The following is a 9,666-nucleotide window of genomic DNA, read 5'->3' as shown; positions in this document are numbered from 1 at the left end:
GGAAAGGCGCCTATGTCATCGACACTGAAACATGGGATCTTGGAAACGGCACATGCAGAATGTACAGAAACACATACATGAATGGAGACATCCAGAAGGTCCCAGTTTCCGTGGTGGACTGGAGAATCCTCCCAAAGTGCAGCTTGAAGGTCTCCAGTACTCTCTATGATTCCGTTGAAACTCTCGTCAATGATTCCACATCGTCCGTCTCCAATGACTGGAAAGTAGGTCTTGATGTCCCTGTTGACCCTTCAGTCACTGTTGGTGTTGGCCTTGGAGGTTCCCACTCCAGGGCTTCTGAATTTGGCATGAAAAAGTCCAAACAAGACCGCTACAACTTTGTTCAGCATTCTATTAACTGTGTCTACTACCGGTGAGTACGCAGATAGAACTTAACCCTTTCATCCATAGCGGCCATATAGTCGACACCTTTAATGGCTTTTTTTTCTTGCATTTTCATGAATGAAAATGGCATTTTTGTATATAAACCACTTCAGTGGATGTTAGTGAGTATGTCAATGCATATCCCCTCACTAAAAATGAATAAATATATGATATATTTGAACGTAATGTAATTATACAAGTTTGCCATTGCGATAAAGAGGAAAAGAAAATGAAAGAACTATATTTCATAGAAGATTTACACAATATAATTATGATTATATATTATTTTATAAATGTTTTATAAAATACATTGAAATAAATAATAAATCATGTTGAATTCTAACATGCTTTCCATGTTGAACAGGTACAGACTGACAACAAGTCCTCCCTTAAGCCAGGAATTTCTATCATCTGTGAATTCTCTTCCTCTCTTCCTATGATGAGGACACCTACTGGAACAGTGATCTGCTTGGTAAATGCTCATTTGACTTGCGTAGTGGGAAAGTGACAGACAGCTGCATGTTTAAACATGGTACCTTCTTCTTTTCCTACGTAGTGGAGTGTGCTCCAAGTCTTGGGGGAGACCAGTGTCAGGAGTACATTCCCACACCCATGAATCCCTCTTTGGCTGAAGTCTTCTACACCAGAAATGGTGTCCTGCTTGGACAATCTGGGCTGAAAGTTTTTAAGTCAGACACAGAATCAAACCACTTTTCGGCAAATATGATGAGAAAATAAAGACCTAAAATTTCAGTTTACTTGCAGCTTATTGTTTTACTTTTATTGATTTTTCTGTCTTTTCTGTCGGTGATTCTTTATTTGAAGTTTGTGTTCAAAGATTATTAAGCATCATTTTGTTTCAAATGTGACTTAAGTGCATGTATATGAGAAGTGAAAATGATGAGTATCTTTGTTTCATTCCTTTTGTTTGCAAATCTTGCATTAAAGCATCGATAAAGGCAACATACTTCTGTATTACTTTTTGAGTATAAGGAAGAGTAAAACTATATTAATTTATTTCAATATTATTGCATAAGATGCAAAAATATAAATGCCCTTTAAATAAGCAGCTGGGTCAGATAAAAGATTATTGTTATAATTACTGTATAGTCACTGATAAATCCTATTTATATCCTAAAGTTTTTAACCCAGTCTTTATCACTTTGCAATGCAGTTACTTAACTAATATTACATTTTCTTGAAAAAACTAATTGGCATCCACTCACGAAACTGTTTTCGTCCGTCTGAGCAGAAACACATCTACTTTTTTTCAGTATTTTCAGTATTTATTTCAGTAAATGATGTAGGAGGGGTATAAAGGGGGAACTGAAACTCTTAGAGGTGTGAAACAGGATGATAAACACTTATGGCAACAATCTGTCGTGAAGTTAGAATGAAATGAACATGACTACCAGAGAAATGTGAAAATCTTGGACATATGAATAAAACTATCGATGATGGCAGAGGAACGGCGTTGTGTGAAAGAGAGGGGTTCAAAGGTAGCAAAGAAACTAAGTTTAAACAGGAAATATCAAAGAAATGAATAAATACTGCATCTTTGGTGCATCTCGGCATTAACAGCCTTCCAGAAGCGTTAAAAATTACACACTGCTAATAATAAAACTTACCATTCATTAACAAAAAAACATTAATGAAAGGTAAATATTCTGTAATTGCAAATAAATGTGCACATGGTATATAACAACAGCGGATCTTGAATATGTTTAGTGTGTATTGGTCTGACATGTCCATATTTGTTAAAGCAGTTTGTTGTTTGTTTGTGATGCGAGGTATTAAGCATATAAGAAAGCATATGGGATCTTTTTTTTTTATTTTTATCAGGTCTCATCTTTAAACATCAGACAGGAACACACATTGGACATTTTCATGATACATAGAGTCTGATGGGTACAATAAATATTAATCCAGTCAATTAAGACGATAATCTGTATTTACCTTATGTTTGTATGTCTTTTATTTTTATGCATGGACATCCTCTTTAACATTCTGTTTAACATGCAAGTAAAATGTAGGTGGTATTTGAATGAACATAGAAAAAGAACAAAAAGTACAATGAATATGTAAAACTTATACTGATGAGGATTTTTCTGATTATGAAAGCAGTTATTACCTGAATGAAGTCCACCTGCATCTTGACAAGGCACAACTAATAACAAAATTACAAAATGATTGTCTCTGCCCCATTTGTGTTTGTAAACCGAAAATATGTTCTGAAATACTTAAACAAAATGTAGGTATCTATATGCCCAGGTAAACTGTTTTGCTTCAGCTAAAGTGGCCTTGTGGGTGAAAATGCTCCTGAAGTTGACTCTTAAATGTGCACTGCTTCTTTGCAGGATTTTTGATGAATATATATATTTTTTTTTAGCAGTGATTGTACATTCAAATCTAACATAAATGACTTTAACATAGTTAAGATCAAACTATAAAATAATTATCTGTGAGAACTCACAAAAATCTGTGGTAAAAATAAAACTTCCTTATTCTAGGAAATGAGTTAAACCGCACTGACGCAGAGACATATGTGTTAAAAGATGTGTCAAAGACATGCAGCAGCAAAGATCCTGGACAGTAAAACTGTCAATGCAGACTACTTGTTCTATGTAAACACCACAGAATAAGATAAACCTAATAAACATGTTGACAATTGGACGGTATATTATGCTTTGTTCTGTTTTTTTTTTTTTATCTTATCTTTTATCTTATTTTATTTCAATCTTTATTTAAATGGGAAAAGCCTACTGAGATTAATGTCTCTGTTCCAAGAGGGTCCTGGCCGAGACAGCCCCCTCCCCCCAATGTCATTGAAAATTATTAGTCCTGTGAGGCTCCCACCTCAGATGACAATTTCATCACAATAATAGTTTTAGGTTAGATAATTTGGTCTCTAAACCATACAGTGTATTACAGAGTGTTGATAAGCTACACTAAGGAAGTATTCATGTATCCTGGTAGGTTTAACTGTCATTAATAGTAACAATTTATGCTTCATTTATAGGTGCTTTAATGATACTAATTCAATCATTTGTGAACTGAGGAAGCTGATATCAGGTTATATTGTGGTTCAGACTTTGTTGTGAGAAACAGAACAGTGTTCCACTTTTTGGAAGTACAGAGTGAAGAATCTTCATGGCCAGAGGTGCCCTTTGACCTCACCATCATTGAACTCCTGTGGAAAATCTTAGAAATGCAGATGCCTCTGAGGAATCTCATCAACCTGCAGCCTTTTGCAGAATGGAAGGATGAAATTAATTATAAGCCTGACATCTTCATGTGGTTGCTGAATATTTAGCTTATATTGTAAAGCAGAAAAAAGATTATTTAATGCATGAATTTTTCAGTTCAAAAGTCTTTAAAGTAGCAAAAAGAGCTCCCACAGTGGTGAACAAGTCCGGTCCTCCAGATCTAATATCCTGCACCCTTTAGTTGCATCCCTTCTCCAACACACCTGAATCAAATGGCTGTATTCCTTCATCTGCAGGTCATGCAGCTCTGCAGAGGCCTGCAACAAGCCATTCATTTCATCCCTTTGGTGTGCTGGAGGAATGGTGTTCTTAAGTTGCAGGATCGGTGGCGTAGTGGTTAGCACTGTAGCATTGCTATTTAAACCTGGGGGAGCTTTAAACTCTGGCCTTTCTGTGTGGAGTTTGCATGTTCTTCCTGTTTATGTGTCTTTCTCAGTACTCAGTTCAATTCAATTCAAATTTTATTTATACAGGACATTTAACACAACCTCTGTTGACCAAAGAGCTGAACAAAATTAAAATCAACTCTGGCTTCCTTCCACTGTCTAAAGACATGCATGCTAGTTTCATTGGTTGCATTGTCCCTAAGTGTGAGTATGAACATGAATGGTTGTTTGTCTCTCCATGTTCACCCTGGTCAATGAATTCTGGGATAATGTCTCCCCTCGCCCCTAATTGCACTAAGTTTCAGGATAGATCTTGAAGACTGACTTGGGGCTCTCCTGCTCACCATAATAAGTTAGAATAAGAAGTCTTGAGTTGACATTTCTAATGTATAGGAACATCCCTATTTTACTTTTAACTTCACACTTATCTTACTATGCATATGTGCCGTCTCATTTACTAGAAAGAGGAAGTTTAATCTTATCACAGATTTTTGTGAGTTCGCACAATTATTTTACATGTTTATCTTGACTATGTTAAAGCCATTTATGTTAGACTTCACTGTGCAATCACTGTTGTGATTATACTATAGCAAACAGAATCTGGTGCACTTTTATCAATAAAGTCATTTTAATTGGAGAAAAATAAATGTGCATTTTACACTGCTCAAAAAAATAAATGGAATACTAAAGTAATACGTTGTAGATCTGAATGAATGAAACATTTTTATTAAATACTTTGTTCTTTTCATAGTTATCAATGAAAAAATTATCAATGAAAATCAAATATATCAACCCATGGATGTCTGGATTTGGAGTCATAATCAAAATTAAAGTGGAAAAACACACTACAGGCTGATGCAACTTTGATGTATTGTCCTTTAAACAAGTCAAAACGAGGCTCAGTAGTGTGTGTGGCCTCCGTGTGCCTGTATGACCTTCCTACAATGCCTGGGCATGCTCCTGATGAGGCGGCGGATGTTCTCCTGAGGGATCTCTCCAGACCTGGACTAAAGCATCCACCAACTCCTGGACAGTCTGTGGCGCAACTTGGCGTTGGTGGATGGATCGAGACATGATGTCCCAGATGTGCTCAGTTGGATTCAGGTCTGGGAAACGGGTGGGCCAGTCCATAACATCAATGCCTTTGTGTTGCAGGAACTGCTGACACACTCCAGCCACATGAGGTCTAGCATTGTCTTGCATTAGGAAGGCCAACCGCACCAGCATATGGTCCCACAAGTGATCTGAAGATCTCATCTTGCTACCTAATGGAAGTCAGGCTACCTCTGCCGAGCACATGGAGGGCTGTGCAGGGCTCCAGACTCTGTCATGTCTGTCATATGTTCTCAGTGTGAACCTGCTTCCATGTGCTTCCAGTGGCGAATTGCCAATTTTGGTGTTCTGCATGTCCTGCACGGTGTTGGGCTGTAAGCACAACCCCCAACTGTGGACGTCAGGCCCTCATACCACCCTCATGGAGTCTGTTTCTGACTGTTTGAGCAGACACATGCACATTTGTGGCCTGCTGGAGCTCATTTTGCAGGGCTCTGGCAGTGCTCTTCCGGTTCCTCCTTGCAGAAAGAAGGAGCTAGCGGTCCTGCTGCTGGATTGTTGCCCTCCCGCATCCTGGTCTGAATCTGAATTCATTTGGCGCATTCACACCTCCCAAAATGAAGCGGACTTTGATTGTGCTCTTACTCCAGGTCAGGGATCCACAATGCTGGTACGCAAGGACCGGTGTCCTGCAGGCTTTCAAAGTGTCCCCACTGCAACACACCTGATTCAAGTCAATGTGTATTTAGCTGACATGTGCAGAGCTTGTTGTGAGTCTCAGTCAGCTGTGTTCCAGCCGGCACCTGCAGGATACCGGCCGTCAAGGCCAGGATTGAGGATCCCTGCTCTAGGTCATGTACTTTGCTATATAAAACAAGAATGTCATATTTAAAAGCCACAGCTAGCAGCGTGGCTGAAGACTTTGAGTGTGCCATGATAACCCTGGCTGTGGTGTGGACCCTGCCCTTCCCTGATGTGGTTTCGAGTTGCATGGCCTCTGTGGTCATGAGTGGGCTGTTGGTATGAACACACACCCTAGACATTGTTTTGTGACAACAGTGTCAAGCCAGTTGTTTATTTCCCTATACAGTAGAGGAGTGTGGTGTGGGGTTTGTGGTTGGGCCGGTGGTGGTAAGGTTGGTGTTTGCATATTGTGTGTGTGTGTGTGTGTGTGTGTGTGTGTGTGTGTGTGTGTATGAATGCATACTTGGGTGTGTGAAGACTTTTCAGTTTGTCAAAATTGTTTTTATGTAGAGCACTTTGTGCTACTTTTTGTACAAAACGTGTTAAATAAAATTTTATTTGATTTGTTAATTTAATTTGCTACCTGAAGGAATGCACCACTGTATGTTTCCTGCTTCTTCTCCCGGCTCCCCTCCTCCCCCTCCCGCAGTGCATACCTGATAGCCACACCCTGCATATAAAATATGTGTTAGGATGAAAATACAAAGTAGTGAAGAAAAACTTGGAAAGTAAACATGGCTGTGAAAAGGTGGGAAGGATTTCCCCGACCCGCTTCGGTTTTTTTTTTTTACCTCCTCCCACTAAACAGCAGAGAAAGAGAAAATGGTTGGTGGAAAAGCTGAAAATGAAAAAATCATGGATCAAGCAAGGAGCAAAACCAAAGGGGGAGGAGCCAAGACAAGATGCTACTTTCACATCTTGCTAGCTCCCCAACATTACCTAACCCAGCTTTAACCCCCACAGTGGCTTTAATCTAGTCTCTCATGGAAACCATTTGGACACATTCATTCAGTTTAAATGATATTCTGATGTTTTTGCTGTGCATCTGCGTAAAAGGGGTCAGTGAGTCAGTTGCAAAGTTCAAGCATACAGCTATGGAATTAGCATGAATTAGCATCCATAACCACCCAGTGAATTCCTCACCAAGGAGTTTTCAGGCTAGTACACTGCATTGCATCTACTTGGTAGATAACACGATTGATGTTAATTTATTTACTTTGGGTGGGTCTTACTATCCTGCAACTTTTGCAATGTTAGTTCTTACAGGTTCAAATTAACAGTTTCTCTTTTAATCTAGTTTAAAACTGATATAATCTAAAATAGCTTTAGGTTTAAAGCAAGTATTCAAAACCTCCCCTAATCTGAATGAATTCATGTTCATGTAATGTATTTGCAAATATGTTTTATTCTGTTAAAGTTTCACAGAGAAATTAATGTGCTCAATGAACACATTCTTGTGCACAACACTGTACTTTGAATGGTTCAGTGGAGAATATATAATTCATCCTCCTGGTCTCAGTTTCTTGTTAATTTCTTCAAATGTTTGGCCAGAGCCAAAGTCTATATTTGGCTGTTTTCAGAACCTCAAGTTGGGACAGCTTGTTTTTGGAAGAGCTTTCTTGACTACATCTTTCTGATGTTCAGACAGTTTGATAACCTCTCTGTATTGCAATGATCATGCTTCTTACTTTCTTCTCCATGGGTGATACTGCCCATTATTACTGTTTGTGTCCATCATCTTATCACTAAGTCTGTCTCAGGGTGCTTTCTAGTTTATACCATACTGGAATATTATGTTTGGAAAAAATCCTTTTCAGGTTCTCAGATTCATCCAACATAGAAAATAGTTTTGTGTTTTTTTCTGTTTTTGTTTGTTTTTGTATTTTCTTTCTTTCTTTCTTGCTTAAAGGTGGAGTATGTAAGATTTTCAATATTTTCAAAATAAATTAACTAAAAAATAACTAAAATCATAATTAGATAGTTTTTGTTTAAACATGTAGGTTCCAGTCTGTCCATATTTGATGTGTTAATAAATTACAAGTTTAATTAATGACAAAGACCCTTCTTAAATTTTTGCCTACCAGTTAAAAAAGTGCTTTTTGTCATTTGTCATTAATTAAACTAGTATCTCATATCTGGGGAAAATCTGAACTGCAGATTCTATAACTATTAAAGTGGTCCCATACCAGGAGTTGATGTGCTCCTGACATAAGCTCTGAAACTGTCATGGTCATAGAGTATCGAGTACAGATGTCACCCTGCATTAGCATATCTGAGGGTTTCAAGGCAAAGATATCTCTGGATTCCAGGGAGGGTTTGCCCAGTGTGTGTTGCCAAGTGTTACCTTGTCAGTTCTAATCATGCAGGGAAATAACTCATGTGTGACAATGACTTGAACCGACAATGACTTGAACCAGTGCCTTGAGTGTTATGATATTCTTCAGATACCTGAATTTCCTTTTTTTTTTTTTTAAACCTGTCCTTTCCAGCATCTCAGCATACAGAACAGCAATCTGCGTGCCATATTTTTGCCAGACAGATTTGCTCTGTCAAGGGAGACATCTCATGTATATAGCTGCCCTTGATAATCTGAATATTTTTATTATTATGATAGTTATTTTATTTTATTTGATTTTTTTTCCTTTTATTATTTTGCAATCATCGTCAGTCTTGATATGGCCGAGCTGGACCTGGCAGGGAAAGAGGAAAAAAAGAGGAAATGAAAGGAGGAAAAAGAGAGAGAGAAAAGAAAGGCGTGTCTAAGCTGCTAAAGTTACAGTATTTACAAAACAATATAAAGTACTGAAAAAATACAACAAGACAAAAGTAGGATAGTGACAATATTCAAAAACAGACAAAAAGAATGAAAAATAAAAGTAATAAAAGTAAATGAATTAATAAAATAACAATTACAATACCAACCGTTATTAAACATACCTACAGAGAGTCATCAGCAACATTTAGGAAGCAGATGGGAAGATGAGCGCTTTGTGGGCGTGCACGTGTGAGTGTTCAACCTGTGATCATGCAATCAAAGATCAGCTGAGTGCTTGTAGGGGAGCACGACCACGACCCGAGGCGTAGGGGAGGAAGCCAAGGCCCCCAGGGCCCGGCAAGCCCACCGCACACAGAGCCCGGGCAGGCAAAGCAGAGAGAGCCTCCGTCCGCCGAGCCCAGAGCAGTGGAAGCCTCCAGGGTAGCAAGCCGTCGCCCTGTACTTGCTGATGAAGATTTTCTGAGAATCTTCATCAGCAAGTGACAAAATATTGCATCAATTGATTTAGCAAATTTGGACATTTATATGTATCTTCATAGATAAAAAGGTTGAGGGGGAATGAAAACTAGTTATATATTTTTATGGTAATATGTCCCAGGGCTGGAGGAGGCAATCTGGAGGTTTGGGAGGTTTCTTGGTGGGCAACTTTTAGGCCAGACTGCCGGTGCACAAAAAAAAGCTGTAAGAAAAGGCAGTTCCAGTTTTATCTAACTAGTTGTCAGAGGAACCAAATTTTTTATTCCTCCTTTGCCATCACATAACTGAACTTTTTACTGTTTTACAATGTCTTTATACATGCTTTGTGTGTATTGTATCTCTGTGTGTTTTAGGGACTGCAGGTGGAAATTAGTTCAGAAAACTACATCTGGTACAAAGCAAATTTTCCTCTTTGATTAATGTCGCTGTCCCTGTTCTATAAACTAAATAAATAAAATTAAACTTTCAGGATAGGTAGCAACTACTAGCCTACATCTTCCACATGGCAAAGGCGTGTAAAACCTGGCGTAGTATATATTGCAGCAGGGTGGTTAACTCAGCGATCAGTCTGACACACAGT

The sequence above is a fragment of the Telmatherina bonti genome, assembly GCF_933228915.1.
Source record: "Telmatherina bonti genome assembly, chromosome: 3".
NCBI classification, from domain to species: domain Eukaryota; kingdom Metazoa; phylum Chordata; class Actinopteri; order Atheriniformes; family Telmatherinidae; genus Telmatherina; species Telmatherina bonti.
This window is presented reverse-complemented; position numbering follows the sequence as displayed.